Source organism: Mytilus edulis, chromosome 7 (assembly GCF_963676685.1).
Source record: "Mytilus edulis chromosome 7, xbMytEdul2.2, whole genome shotgun sequence".
Classification (NCBI taxonomy): domain Eukaryota; kingdom Metazoa; phylum Mollusca; class Bivalvia; order Mytilida; family Mytilidae; genus Mytilus; species Mytilus edulis.
Genome location: NC_092350.1, coordinates 77,277,245 through 77,291,594, shown reverse-complemented (window position 1 = coordinate 77,291,594; position 14,350 = coordinate 77,277,245).

Sequence of the window (14,350 nt, the reverse complement as noted above, 5' to 3'; positions counted from 1 at the left end):
GGGGGGGGGTGGGGCTCTTAATTCGGCTTTGATTTCATTGGTTGTAATTTTTATTTTATCATGAATCAGATTTGAACAGGACTTGGGGAATGAAGGTAAAGACCGAATGTCAGTTTTAGTCTTATATATGTACTTTAATTTTAGTCTTACATGTATTTATGTGTACATATATCACTGATTCAGTGGCGATGGTGAATAGCTATATATAGACACTGACAAGTCTTAGATAACATTTTATAGTTTTGAATGTTCTTCATCAGTTGACTAAAATTAGGTGGAGGTATGTTTTTATTTCCAACAGAGGGGCACTCATGCTCAACCTATATCAGTTTGTGCATGAAGCAATTGATAGTTGCCAGACACTGAATGATTATACCACAAATTTGTGAGAAAGTTTTAACCTATGCATATATACTTTAAATACGACAAAAAAAAAATCATGTCTTTTTCAGGACTTCTGATCCAACCATTTAGAATGGCATGTAATTGAGATATGGTTCTGGTTGATGGATGTTCATGAAGGACCTGTAGTACAAAGTATATCACTGGATTGAGCTCTCTGTCAAAGTGTATTATTAAAGTGCTTTGCTTTGAGCTCGGTTCAGTGTTATGCAATTCATTCTTTGTGAAATAAAGATTTTACAGACAACTCTCATGTACAAGGATGTCTCCAAGTATTATCATTTCTATGTACAATGTAAGTAACAGGGAGATAAAAGTATTTTTTTTTTGTTTGAACCAAACATTATTTGTCCATTGACCAAATTTGTTTTGCTTTCACCAGCTTTGAACATTTTTGAAGGAGATATTATCAAAGAATTGATAGAAAACAGCACAGAAGCTTACTTTCTAGCTCATCAGGGCCAAGCATCATGTTAGGCATTGTCATTACTAAAAACCAATAAATGTCTTCTAATCTGAGAATCAATTCAACATTTTAAAGTGTTTTACTAATGATACTAACAAGCCACCACAAAGATATACTGAGTGCCAATGAAAACGCAACACTTTTGTTTTTCAAAAAAGTCTGATAATTTTTATTTGTTTTATATTAGAACTTTGTAAAGTTGGTTGAATATGACTTTAATGACAATCGTCGACAACTTTACGGTTGGGTGATTTTTGGAACAAATGCGAAGTAAGGATTATTTTGAACGGACATAAACCGAGTTCACCGCTTTTCAACATGCGCACCATTTCCACGATTTTGTCATTTAAAGCTTGGCTAATGTCATGAATTTTCCCGCCCTTATTGTAAGGAAACTGCAATAAACATCTGAGTAAATGCCAGGACTTTCTGACAACCAGCGACATGCAGTTTCGAGCATGATCCAATGAAGCCTTTCACAGCATACAATAACCCAAATCATCCACAAATTCAACAAAAATGGATCAGTTAATGATAAGCCACATCCCGGGGTTCAAAAAGCAAGAAACGCTCAGCAAAACCGATACATTTGGTCTTTAACATATCCGATATCGACTCTGATGGATGTCCAAAGGTCACGTGAGTTCAATGGTGGTCACAGTAGATCCTATGGAGCAATTTCAGGAAAGCACCATTTGCGCAGAAATTCAACGGTTAAAGAGGACCACAGCCGACATCTAAACGGCTGTCTGGTGTAAACATCGAATTCTGTAGACCAAAAATCGTCAGTGGTGGTTACATAGACGTTTGGCACTCGCCTTGGCCAAAAGTCGTGCGTTTCGCCAGATTTAGGTCCGATAGAGCAAATTTTGCGTCAGATTTGGCATGATTTAGACGATGAAAACCACCACCAATATCATAAAGTCAGCTTGAGTTTGCTTTACAGGACAAGTGGAATAACATTCCTCGACATCACATTAAACGTCCGGGATGATCAATTCCACGGCGCTGTCGAGATTGCGCTGCACAACAGGGTTGTAACATTTTTTGTTCGGACTGTGATTTGATGATTCGACATTGGATGTTTTGTTTATCTATTGCGTCCGAAAGATGGCAATGAAACATTTTTGTTTGATATCGATCTATTGTTAGAATTGTTAATTTTCAAGAACAATTCATTTTGAAAGATTATGATTTCTAATATAAATTTTATTTTTGAAAAACCAAGTGTTGTGTTTTCATTGGCACTCAGTATATATAAATAGAAACATACAAATAGTTAACAAATACATATAAAAAAAGATGTGATATGATTGCCAATGAGACAATTCTCCACAACAGACCAAAATGACATAGAAATTAACAATTACAGGTCGCCGCACAACCTTCAACAATGATCAAAGCTAATGCAGCATAGTCAGCTATAAAAGGTCTCAAAATGACAATGTGAAACAATTCAAAGGAGAAAAATAACAGGCTTATTTATGTACAAAAAATAAAGAAAAAACGAATATGTAACACATAAACAAACGACAACCACTGAATTACAGGCTCCTTATATCATGTTCTCAGATATCATCTCCCAATTTAAAAAAATCACGAAAAATTGAACCTATTATGTGTTGCTCTCCTAGCTATAAAATGTATCCAAAATCAAAGATGTGGAACATATTCTATCATAATCATTTGGTATTACTAATGCAATTAATGTCTCTTCCATGCCTCTCTTGAACATAAAAACTAAACTAAATATAAAATAAACAATACTCCTAATGCTCCGGTTGGTTGTCATTGTGCAACACAGTTAATAACACATATAGGAAAATCATAGAACTACATTTATCATAAAACACTGTCAAACATCCAAAATACTATCCACACTCATCTGTGTCCACACTTGTATATACAAAAATATATTTATATTTAAATATATTTCTGTGCATAACTGCACTCTTGTTTTTTTTACTTTGCCGTTAAACGTGCATATTGAATTTCTTTGGATATTTTTGATGATGGGTTGCGGTAAATTGACGTAAAACTTATTTTCCATCTTTCTGTCCAACTTGTACATAAAAGTCTTTTAGATATTTTGCTCGTTCCATAGTTGTCATTGACGTTTACCGTATACACTTTTTGTTACTGTCAAACATGATAAAAAGGCCCTTTTTTCGTACCTATATGACTTCAACGTAAGTTTGTATGCAGTTCAGCATCAGTCACGAGTAAAAGTTCAGATATACTTCAGAGTGCATTCTTTGTTTCTTTTTGTGAACTTTGTTCGTAAACTTTGCACGTGTGTGCGTGAAGAATTAAAAAAATATGTCTTCACTGGGACCTCTAGAGCTGAAACCTGAAGACTTCAGTTTAGCAGGGGCCTAACTCTAAAGATGTTTTAGTTGGGTTTTTTTTTTGCAAATAACATCATTGTAGAAAAATTGTGTTTTCCAATAAAGCAAAATGTTTAAATATTGACTCACACAGATAAGCATTCGAATAGTGACATTGCAGAACATAGCAGGTATTTTTGCAATTATTGAACAAAGAAAACACCATTTTCGTATAAAAATTAATATCCTATATACTAACGGGTCGTGGTAAAGTTAAACCACGAACTACACTTATAACATTTACAAAGTATTACAAAGAGTAATGACTTAAGCAAATAGTAATTTCATTCGCGATTATTTGTATTCCAACCGCAAGGCCCATCCCATCTTCTTTAGTTGATATAATCCCTTCTTCGCCTTGTCATTTGGTAAATAGTCTTCCCCCTTGTTTAAAGGTTATTGGCTATATCAATCCTACCATTTTTTAACATAAATAGTCATTTAGATTGTTAAACATTATCCATTTCCAGCGGCTAATATTACAACACTATCACAGATAACAGATATTACATCAACAAACCAACGTTATTTAAACAACACATGTAATTGGAACATGTATCTGCGAATTTAATTCAATTATTCATTCATTCAAGACCAAAAAAACTAGCACCCAAATTGTTCGAAAGTATTGAAATACATTATTGAGAAAAAAAGAAAGATAAAGCAACCGTCTATCATCCGTGGTTCAGGAAAAATAAGACACTAAACTAATATCTTCTATCGTTGTTTCAAATTAAAACAAAATCAATCATGTTAAAAAATTATTTGAAAAAAGAAGCTGGAAGTGGGGAAATAGTGTTTTTTTTCTCTTTCCTGGCCGTAAAGTAGAGCTAAGCAATAGAGTAGAGCTATATACTTAAGAATACACAAATTCGGTAATTGATTCTGTGGCTCAGCGGTAAGATGCGCGACTGACAGCTAAAAGATCCCATGTTCTCGTCTCACTGCCGGAGGTAAAAATAGATAAATAAATATATACTATATTCAATGTAACTTAACTTTAATTTAATTTTAATTTCGAAAACGTAACCACTAGTAACTCATTGCATATACAAAAATATACATTTTTATTTATATATATATATATATATATTTGTGCATAACCGCACTCTTGGTTTTTTTACTTTGCCGTTAAACGTGCATATTGAATTTCTTTGGATATTTTTGATGATGGGATGCGGTAAATTGACGTAAAACTTATTTTCCATCTTACTGTCCAACTTGTACATAAAAGTCTTTTAGATATTTTGCTCGGTCCATAGTTGTCTCATTGACGTTTACCGTATACACTTTTTGTTACTGTCAAACATGATGCTAAATAAGGCCCTTTTTTATGCCCCACCTACGATAGTAGAGGGGCATTATGTTTTCTGGTCTGTGCCTCCGTTTTTCCGTTCGTCCGTCCGTTCGTTCGTTCGTTCGTTCGTTCGTTCGTTCGTTCGTTCGTTCGTTCGTTCGTCCGACTTCAGGTTAAAGTTTTTGGTCAAGGTAGTTTTTGATGAAGTTGAAGTCCAATCCACTTGAAACTTAGTACACATGTTCCCCATGATATGATCTTTCTAATTTTAATGCCAAATTATAGTTTTGACCCCAATTTCATGGTCAACTGAACATAGAAAATGAAAGTGCGAAGTTCAGGTTAAAGTTTTTGGTCAAGGTAGTTTTTGATGAAGTTAGAGTCACAACTACTTGAAACTTAGTACACAAGTTCCCTTTGATATGATCTTTCTAATTTTAATTCCAAATTAAAGTTTTGACCCCAATGTCACGGTCCACTGAACATGGACAATTATAGTGCGAGTGGGGCATCCGTGTACTATGGACACATTCTTGTTTACCTATGACTTCAACGTATGTTTGTATGCAGTTCAGCATCAGTCACGAGTAAATGTTAAGATATACTTTAGAGTGCATTCTATGTTTCATTTTCGAATTTTGTTCGTAAACTGTGCATTTGTGTGCGTGAAGAATTAAAAAAATATGTCTTCACTGGGACCTCTAGAGCTGAAACCTGAAGACTTCAGTTTAGCAGGGGCGTAACTCTAAAGATGTTTTAGTCGTTTTTCTGCAAATAACATCATTGTAAAAAAATTGTGTTTTCCAATAAAGCAAAATGTTTAAATAATGACCCAGATAAGCATTCGAATAGTGACATTGCAGAGCATAGTAGGTATTTTGCAATTATTGAACAAAAAAAACACCATTTTCGTATAAAAATTAATATCCTATGTACTAACGGGTCGTGGTAAAGTTAAACAATGAACTACATTTATAACCTTTGCAAAGCATTACAAAGAGTAATGACGTAAGCAAATGGTAACTTCACACGCGAGTATTTGTATTCCAACCGCAAGGCCCATCCAATCTCTTTTAGTTACTATAATCCCTTCTTCGCCTTGTCATTTGGTAAATAGTCTTGTTTAAAGGTTATTGGCTATATCATTCCTACCATTTTTTAACATAAATAGTCATTTAGATTGTTAAACATGATCCATGTCCAGCGGTAAATATTACAACACTATCACAGATAACAGGTATTACATCAACAAACCAACATTATTTAAACAATAAAAGTAATTGGAACATGTATCTGCGAATTTAATTCAATTATTCATTCATTCAAGACCAAAAAAACTAGCAACCAAATTGTTCGAAAATATTGAAATACATTATTGAGAAAATAAACTAATATCTTCTATCTTTGTTTCAAATTTAAAAAAAATCAATCATGTATTTGAAAAAAGAAGCTTGAAGCTGGGAAATAGTATTTTTCTCTTTCCTGGCCCTATAGTAGAGCTAGGCAATATAGTAGTACTCAGGAATACACAATTTTGGCAATTGATTATGTGGTTCGGCGGTAAGATGCGCGACTGACAGATAAAAGATCCCATGTTCTCGCCTCACTGCCGGAGGTAAAAGTAAATAAATAAATATGTATTAAATTCAATGTAACTTAACTTAACTTTGATTTAATTTAAATTTCGAAAACGTAACCACAAGAAACTCATTGCATATACAAAAATATTTTTATAGATATATATATTTCTGTGCATAACCGCACTCTTGTGTTTTTTTACTTTGCCGTTAAACGTGCATATAATTGAATTTCTTTGGATATTTTTGATGATGGGATGCGGTAAATTGACGTAAAACTTATTTTCCATCTTACTGTCCGACTTGTACATAAAAGTCTTTTAGATATTTTGCTCGGTCCATAGTTGTCTCATTGACGTTTACCGTATACACTTTTTGTTTCTGTCAAACATGATGCTAAATAAGGCCCTTTTTTACCTATGACTTCAACGTATGTTTGTATGCAGTTCAGCATCAGTCACGAGTAAATGTTAAGATATACTTTAGAGTGCATTCTATGTTTCATTTTCGAACTTTGTTCGTAAACTGTGCATTTGTGTGCGTGAAGAATTAAAAAAATATGTCTTCACTTGGACCTCTAGAGCTGAAACCTGAAGACTTCAGTTTAGCAGGGGCGTAACTCTAAAGATGTTTTAGTCGTTTTTTGCAAATAACATCATTGTAAAAAAATTGTGTTTTCCAATAAAGCAAAATGTTTAAATAATGACCCAGATAAGCATTCGAATAGTGACATTGCAGAGCATAGTCGGTATTTTGCAATTATTGAACAAAGAAAACACCATTTTCGTATAAAAATTAATATCCTATGTACTTACGGGTCGTGGTACAGTTAAACAATGAACTACATTTATAACCTTTGCAAAGCATTACAAAGAGTAATGACTTAAGCAAATGATAATTTCATACGCGATTATTTGTATTCCAACCGCAAGTCCCATCCCATCCTCTTTAGTTGATATAATCCCTTTTTCGCCTTGTCATTTGGTAAATAGTCTTGTTTAAAGGTTATTGGCTATATCAATCCTACCATTTTTTAACATATATAGTCATTTAGATTGTTAAACATGATCCAAGTCCAGCGGCAAATATTACAACACTATCACAGATAACAGGTATTACATGAACAAACCAACATTATTTAAACAATACAAGTAATTGGAACATGTATCTGCAAATTTAATTCAATTATTCATTCATTCAAGACCAAAAAAACTAGCAACCAAATTGTTCGAAAATATTGAAATACATTATTGAGAAAAAACTAAACTAATATCTTCTATCTTTGTTTCAAATTTAAAAAAAATCAATCATGTATTTGAAAAAAGAAGCTTGAAGTTGGGAAATAGTATTTTTCTCTTTCCTGGCCCTATAGTAGAGCTAGGCAATATAGTAGTACTTAGGAATACACAATTTTGGCAATTGATTATGTGGTTCGGCGGTAAGATGCGCGACTGACAGATAAAAGATCCCATGTTCTCGCCTCACTGCCGGAGGTAAAAGTAAATAAATAAATATGTACTAAATTCAATGTAACTTAACTTAACTTTGATTTAATTTGAATTTCGAAAACGTAACCACAAGAAACTCATTGCATATACAAAAATATTTTTATAGATATATATATTTCTGTGCATAACCGCACTCGTGTTTTTTTTTACTTTGCCGTTACACCAGGGTTTTCGATATCACAAACTAGTCAAAACATTTACTAAATTTTATCATCGGTATAAAGACATCATTCGTAAATATAGCTCAACATGCAGACTTCTAATACGTTCAGGTATTTCACATCCAATTTTTTATGGAAATATTCTTTATAAAGCACAAAGGTGTCAGTATTCACCTCAGAAACTTACAAAACCTTTGAATAGACTTATTAAGAAGGGATATAATTACGATACTGTTGTCAAGTCATTAAAGATTGCATATTTTGACGTTAATATTGCAATCTAATTAAAAACCGATCTCTCAATGCTCCTGTTTCTGATATGTCGCGTGGGAGATCTAACGAAACCCGCTTTGAGGTCACATGTGAGTGACCTCGTAGGTGTGTCTTTTTCGACCAATGGAATTGAGTCTTCCACGATCTTGGAAGTTTAACGTAAGGCAAAGGGATATAACTCATGTTATTTACGACGAAATCGTCAGTCAAAATAATTCATAAACTTTTTTGATTGGCTTATTAATAGGTCGTCAACTCATTTGCATATCTATATAAATTCATAACTTTTAGTTCACTCACATGTGACCTCAAAGCCGGTTTCGTTAGATCTCCCACGCGACATATCAGAAACAGGAGCATTGAGAGATCGGTTTTTAATTAGATTGTTAATATTGAGTCACTGATAAGGTCTTTGCATCGGAACTAAACACATTTATTCTAAAAACAGTTGTTGGCATGACACGGGTTATGTTCTTCTCATATATGTTATGATGGTATGATACTAAACCCCTAACGGGAAGGATTGTGCCTGATGTTCATATGATGAAATCATAATCTTTCAGTCAGTTTAATTGAAGTCTGGAGCTGGCATGTCAGTTAACTGCTAGTAGTCTGTTGTTATTTATGTATTATTGTCATTTTGTTTATTTTCTTTGGTTACATCTTCTGACATCGGACTCGGACTTCTCTTGAACTGAATTTTAATGTGCGTATTGTTATGCGTTTACTTTTCTACATTGGTTAGAGGTATAGGGGGAGGGTTGAGATCTTACAAACATGTTTAACCCCGCCGCATTTTTGCGCCTGTCCCAAGTCAGGAGCCTCTGGCCTTTGTTAGTCTTGTATTATTTTAATTTTAGTTTCTTGTGTACAATTTGGAAATTAGTATGGCGTTCATTATCACTGGACTAGTATATATTTGTTTAGGGGCCAGCTGAAGGACGCCTCCGGTGCGGGAATTTCTCGCTACATTGAAGACCTGTTGGTGACCCTCTGCTGTTGTTTTTTATTTGGTCGGGTTGTTGTCTCTTTGACACATTCCCCATTTCCATTCTCAATTTATTATTGAATTTCTTTGGATATTTTTTTATGATGGGTTGCGACGGTAAATTGACGTAAACATGAGGCAAACACCCGAATGATCCTGCATGCCATGTTTGCTGATGAAGAGTTGGGAGGCAAAACAAAAAGGGGCGAATAATTATAAAGTAAATATAACTTCGTGACAAGAATGTGTCCATAGTACACGGATGCCCCACTCGCACTATCATTTTCTATGTTCAGTGGACCGTGAAATTGGGGTCAAAATTATAATTTGGAATTATAATTAGAAAGATCATATCATAGGGAACATATGTACAAAGTTTCAAGTTGATGTAACTTTAGCTTCATCAAAAACTACCTTGACCAAAAACTTTAACCTGAACTTCGCACTATCATTTTCTATGTTCAGTGGACCATGAAATTGGGGTCAAAACTATAATTTGGCATTAAAATTAAAAAGATCATATCATGGGGAACATGTGTACTAAGTTTAAAGTGGATTGGACTTCAACTTCTTCAAAAACTACCTTGACCAAAAACTTTAACCTGAAGCGAACGGACGGACGCACGGACGAACGGAGGCACAGACCAGAAAACATAATGCCCCTCTACTATCGTAGGTGGGGCATAAAAACATGTGGTATGAGTGCCAATGAGACAACTCTCCATCCAAGTCACAATTTTTACGAGTAAACCATCAGGTCAAAGTCTCCAGATAGTGTGTGCATTTCTTTCCATTAATGAAAAACACCCAGGAACTGTGGCTTCAAACAGAAACAATAACCAGCAATAAAGAAGGTCGAAGATTCCTTCCTTGTACATATGTATTATGCAATGTGCTGAACTCTGTCATCTGTAAATTTCATGCTTTGAGAAGTTGTGACACCAGTTCATCATTGTTCGGAATCGGAGAAAAAACAGTTTGCAAAATTATAAAGGACAATCTTGGAGGCTTTATTGATTTAGACCATCTTTCAAGCGGTAACTGATAAATCTGTTGGTGTCAGCCGGACATTTGTTGCAAGGCTCTATAACCAGAAAAGGAAAGCTAGATTTGACCACAGTGATTTAAATAATCTCCGTGTAAGGAATGCTAAACAAAAAGATGCTAGCTTAGCCAAAATACCCCAATGCAAATCAATTGTCCTGCCACATGTTCTTAGAGCTTCACTTCAGACCAGTATTTGGACTTCTTCAAATATTGCACAGCCACCACAGAAGTCTCCTTTAGACTTCCGCTGGGAAGAAACAAATGGGTTAGCCCTAACATTTTTTAAAAGAAAAAAATGTCATCCAATTACCTACAGATTTACTTTTTACCTGCAAAGATAAATCTTTGTGCTCAAAAAGGCTGTGTTTGCTTTGAACAAAATTTGTCATGCACCTAACTTGGTATGTGGCAAGGAAGTGAAGCTTGTTGTCATGCTAATACAATTACTGAATCGGATAATGATGGCGAAGAGCTATAGCTATGATTCTTGTAAACACTGTAACGTTTTGATTTTTTACATGCAATTAAAGTCTAGGTCTTTTAATGTAGGTTTTTTAAAAACAAGTTATATATGGATCAAACAAGCATTACTGACTATCTTTTTTTCTAAATAATTAACGAGTATTCGCATTATCAGGATAATCCCAATAATACAATATGTTCCTGCATCAAACAGATTTTGTTTTACACTAAACCAACCACTAAATCAATGTAAGTGGCACCTATGTTTTTTCTTAAAACTTTCATTCGCCTTAGTAGTAACTTTGATATCTTTTGTGTTATAATTAATGTGCCTGACTTTTTAAATACACAATATTCATTTAGTTAAAGCCAGATACTTATTTTCCAAAAATACAGTTTAGATGCAAATTAAAAACACTGTTACAGCACATCAAACTGTAAATAGTTTATAAATATGCAAGTGTTAGGTAAACAGGAATTAGTTGAATGATGAATTTGAAAACGCATCACACAGTATAGCTGTCTTGTATAAATCCTGAAACCAAATTTCAGAAATCCTGTGCCTAAGAAAAATGTTACGAAATTTTCAACTTGGATATCATGTGTAATATCATACAAGTGTTTGGTAAACAGGAAGTTGTTGAGTGATTAATCTGAAAACCTATCACACAGTAAAGAAGACTTATATAAACCCTGAAACCAAATTTCAGAAATCCTTGTATTGTAGTTCCTGAAAAAAAATGTGTTGAAAATTTTTAACTTGGCTATCATGTGTAAAATCATACAAGTGTTTGGTAAACAGGAAGTTGTTGAGTGATGAATCTGAAAAGCATCACACGTTATAGCTTACTTATATAAAGCCTGAAAATAAATTTCAGAAATCTTTGTATTGTAGTTCTTGAGAAAAATGTGACAAAAATTTTCAACTTGGCTATAATGTGTAAAATCATACAAGTTTTCGGTAAACAGGAAGTTGCCAAGTGATGAATCTGAAAACGCATCACACAGTAAAGAAGACTTATATAGACCCTGAAACCAAATTTCAGAAATCCTTGTATTGTAGTTGAGAAAAATGTGACAAAAATTTTCAACTTGGCTATCATGTGTAAAATCATACAAGTGTTTGGTAAACAGGAAGTTGTCAAGTGATGAATCTGAAAACGCATCACACGGTATAACAGACTATTTTAAACCCTGAAACCAAATTTCAGAAATCCTTGTATTGTAGTTTCTGAGAAAAATGTGACAAAAAATATTCATGGGACGGACTGACGGATGGATGGACAGACAGAGGGAAAACAGTATACCCCCCCCCCCCCCCCTTTTTGAAAGCAGGGGTATAATTACCAACATGGAAATTTGAAATGGCAATGATCATATTAATTATTATTAACTTGTTCTATGTAGTCCCTGTCATGATCTAATCTAAATACAAACTTTTACATGTAAGCTATGCATATATACTAGGGCCAAATAATTTGCATGGGAATGAAATATGTCCATTGTTCTACAATTGCATCCCAAGTATCATTGACCTATACCACAAGTGATTCTCTTTTAACTGATCTAATCACATACTTTAACATGAATATTAATAAAAAATCAATGGACCAAAAAATATCATGAAATGAGATGTGTCAAATCTTGTACAACTGCATACCAAATTTAATTGACCCACCACACAGGGTATTTCTTAAACAGACCTAATCACATACAAATACATTGTTGACACCCTACGAGAAACTCTTACTTTTTAATCTTCTAAAGGGAAGACAAAAATCATTGTATATATCTCAATGAGGTAGATATGACGTAAAAGTTAAACATTATGCAACAAAACTGTTGTTTTTATAAACTTGAAATAATGCAAATAAACAAGCACCAAATCACCAGCACAGAACATTATCTCGCAGCAGAAGTTTACTCATCATGTTATTATTCATTAAGCTTTAGAAATGAAAGACAAAACATTTCAATAAATGCTTTAAAATGCATTTAATATTGCAACATAATAAAGATTCATGAAAATACATGTGACATGGAATTTGATAAATAACACCATCTTTGAAAAATCTAAATTTAACACAATAAACTATCATACAGCAATATCAAAATATCATTATGTTTCATATTAAAAATACTATTAGTTACATAGTGTGCTAGTGACCTAATACCCCATATATACTGTATTACGTCACTAGCACACTATGTAACGAATCTATCTTACTGACCAGGGCTCACGCTACCAGGCGACTTGGGCGAAGAAGTCGCCTTCCCGACCGTCACTTCGCTTTCCTCGACCCCCAAAAGCGAAAACAAGTCGCCCTGTTCTTGACGACAGTCGCTTTCAGTCGCTTCCGTCATCGGACATTTTCAATTTTTACCAAGTTGATGAAACATCAAATTTTTATTGATAATTAAAGAATTTCAGACATAAACGATTCATTATCTTTTGAAAAGAGGTTGAAGCATTGTCTTCGCAGTGTGTAGCAGGTTATTTGATATAAATACAACTTTTTATCACTTCGTGCATTTCTGCAAGTACCGGTGCTTGTTACTCGAAAACGTACATCAACCTCAATTTCGGCGGCAAAATAAGTTTGTTACTTCATTTAAACGTGATAAAAGTTGCCTCCAGTAAATTTTAATCCATTTATTGCATTAAAAACGTCATGTTTCTTTCCAAATAACTTGTCAAACATCGTTTATTTTTGTAAATTTTCTTGCATTCGTCCGCCATTGACCGATTTCTAATCTACGGATCTGAACCGGACCAGCTATGACCGAAATCCGTACTTTTACAATAATTACTACGGACGCACGGATGGAACAGCTGACAGAAGAATATTGATCCCAAAGGGAAAAATTACGCATTCCACACGCATTAAGAGACTTTTGGTTACATCTAATTGATTGGTGTATATAATTCCTTATATTTTTTATGGATTGTTTCAAACTATTGATTAAAGTTACTTAACTCTGAGACTATTATACTAATATCAATATATTATGGCCCAGCTTAATAACTTTTATATTTTTTTTATGAGAAACACTGAATGTCATACACAAGATAATTTTTAATTAAATTGTAATTGATATATTATAATTTCTTTACATTTTTTTAAATATTTTTTATTTTTTTAGTGCTAGATATTTAGTTGGTAGTTTCTCACAAGCTTAAACAACTTTTAATTTCAAATGTTACTTTAATTGTAATTTTTTTACTCAGATATGAATTGAACAGTATAAAAAAAACATTATTTACATATATGGCCCTTTATACTATTGTAAAATCCAAACATTGTATCGCACAGCGCGAATGAGCACTTCTCTTTCAAATCTCACCACTTCTCCCTATCAGTTTCAAAAAGAGAAGTCACTTCTCCCTATAATTCTGAAGTAGTGTGAGCCCTGCTGACTATCTTAAGGTGTAAAATTTAGACTAGTGACCTATCAAAACGAGCAAGTCTTCAATACAGTTAGCATTAACATGATTAAGAAACTACTTCCTTTGATCCTACAAAAACAGATGCCAACATTGACAACTTGTTAGATTTAAATGTGTTTTATGAATTTATTACACTTTATCATCACTTTCTTCGTCTGTTGAAACCCTTACTGTTTTGTTTTTCTAAAGGGACGTAACACCACTACTAACCGTGTATGAAATAAGCCCCACCTCCTTATTACCTTATTTGAAATATAAAGGGACTTAACTCCACTACTAACCGTGTATGAAATAAGCCCCGCCTCCCAACTAACCTAATATTAAATATACATGG